The 2500-nt window shown below is 50.1% G+C and overlaps 1 protein-coding gene across 1 annotated transcript in view; it reads left to right on the top strand.

The window, feature by feature from the left end:
* LOC118216845 (serine/threonine-protein kinase LMTK2-like) overlaps window positions 1-2500 on the top strand; it is a 37256-nt gene that overhangs the window by 18243 nt on the left and 16513 nt on the right. The window lies entirely within an intron of this gene.

Raw genomic sequence — 2500 nt, 5'->3', positions numbered from 1 at the left:
CTGTTTCCCCTCTGTTTCAGCTGTAACCCCTGGTAACCCCGAATCAGGACATTTTGGGGAACGCGGGGGTGCGTGTGTGAGGCAGAGTGATGCAGCAGCTGTGCGGGTGATTGACAGGCTCTCCTGCACGCACTCCCTGTGGGGCTACCCCTCCCACACATGCCAGACCGAGGTCAAAGGTCACACATTTGTCCGAGACGCTTCACATCTTCACACGCCCGTAAAACCCAAAAAGAGCATCTGCGTAACCCTGGGAATTTATAGAAAATGTAATACTGAACGCAACATATCGCGCAACCAAGTAACTGAACACACCATCGTATAACAGAATTTTGAAAATAACATTTTAAATCGTGCGGTGTACTGGAGTGTGGTACAGTGGGAGTGCAATGCCTAAGAAACGTTTCCATAGATACGGGACCTGTAGGTACGGGGGCCTTAGATACGAGGCCTTAGATACGGGGCTGTGGGTCGGGTCGCTGTACACGGAACAGGCGCGGGTGATTCCCAGGTAGGGCATAGCTACTGTGCTCTCAGAACGTACATTAGCCATCCTGGACAGCTTTAGCAGAGTAAAAGCATCGAAGGGTGGGATGTAAATAGTCTGAGCCATCAGGTAACGGTGTGCGGCTAGTGAATTATAAACGGCTGTGGTAGTAAGCAAGCAGTCTCTGGGGGTTGGTCTGTGCTTTGTTTCTGTGGTCTGTGGGTAGAGTACAGTATCTGTGCTTCGGTTCCTGGTTTTCTCACTGGCTGCATTGTGGGCTGCTGGTTTGAGTTCCGCTGTACCTTCAGCCAGGTACCAAGCCTGAAACCTCCACTGTTATAAATGGGTAGTGTGGAAATATAGAAAGGCTAATAATACTGATGGTAATAATTTATTAATAGTAATAAATTAACTTATTTATATCTACCTTTCCCATGGTGATCACTGAAGTATTTTTAGTGAAGTCACAAATTGTGGTGATGTCACACCTTCTTTGATCCCGTTGGTTGAAATCCCCCTCATTACATGCCGTCTGCTATCATCCTCTGTTAGTGAACAGGAAGAGCTCACTGACAGTGTGTGCGCGTGTGTGTGTGTGAATGTGCTTGTGAATGCATGTGTGTGCGTGCATTTGTGCAAGTGTGCATATGCATTTGTGCGTGAGTGTGTGTATATGTGCATGCATATGCGTGCATGTTGGTGCATGTGTATGGGTGTGCATGCATGCATGCATGCTTGTGTATGTCTGAGCATGTATATGCATGCGTGCATGCATGTGTGTTTGCATGTGCATGCGTGTGTGTGCATATGCATGCATGTGTGTATGTGTATGAGCGTGTATATAAGTATGTGTGTGTATGTGTGTGTGTGCTTTGGCAGGAAGCTCAGAAATCATTCAGTGGTCCCCTGGGTGGGCAGGATTCGGTGGCTGGGCTGGGGGGATGGAATGTGAATTAGCCGCGGGGGTCAGCGTAATCGTCCCAGCGGCCTTTGCACGGGCGCTCGTCATCAGGATTCAGTCGTCAGCCCGACGCTCTCGCCCGGAGCTGCTCCCCAGTGACGACTCCCATGAGCACTGCAGCACCTGGCCTTTCACACTGGTGCTCCCCCAGCCCACTATCACACAGTATATGTTCCACTATGCTGAAACCTGCACTACAAGGGACATTCAATAAAAATTTAATTAGTCAACAAAAAAACAAAAAAAATATATATATATATATATATATTTTAACATGTTTGGCTGTGTTTGTGTACACATACATGCTTGTGTGCATGTGTGTGTGTGCGTGTGTGTCACACACATACTCACATGCAGCAAAATAAGCGGTTAGAGTGGCCACATGCCTATCATCTGATTCAGCTGAGTTAGCATTAGCTGCTAAGGCAGGACATGGCAGTGGCTGTCAGCGGCGGTGGCCGTTAGCGTTAGCCGCCCGCGGTGGAGAAAGTGCCTCTCCCCGTGCTGGTGACAGGGGCCAAAGGGCCAGTTTCCCTCAGAGACACGTCTGCCCGCCTGTGTCTCCAAAACCGCCCCTATCAGCAGCTATATATAACGCCAGCCCCCATCCCCACCCCGCCTCAGACTTGCTACCTGTTTAGGAACAAACTGGACAGATAGGAGTGTTGCCCTGAAAGCAGCCCAGCCCTCCAGGGGGGTGGATGGGCATTTCAATTAATTGGGCCTCATTTCTGGGGACTGTGGCTGATGTCCCCCACGCTTAAGTCTTGGACCCGAGAAATGTGAACGGGATGTCTGGGTGGGGGGGGGACATGACCCCCCCCCCAAACCCCCACCCCCCAAAGCCTGACATTGCTGTTTTTATTTTTAATTTTCTGTGACACAGCACAGCATAGAGTGCAGTCCCGTTAAACAGCCCTGCCCTTATTTGGTTGAGTCCCAGAGCACAGAAAAGCCGGTGCAGCAGACTCTGAATGGGGGCTGGGGAGGTGAGATCTCTGCTGCCCCCTTGTGGGCGGAGTCACACTGCACACAACTTCTTTTACTTTACA

The sequence above is a fragment of the Anguilla anguilla genome, chromosome 17 (assembly GCF_013347855.1).
Source record: "Anguilla anguilla isolate fAngAng1 chromosome 17, fAngAng1.pri, whole genome shotgun sequence".
Taxonomy (NCBI): Eukaryota; Metazoa; Chordata; class Actinopteri; order Anguilliformes; family Anguillidae; genus Anguilla; species Anguilla anguilla.
Note: the sequence above shows the minus strand (reverse complement) of the source record. Positions and strands in the feature narration are given on the sequence as shown.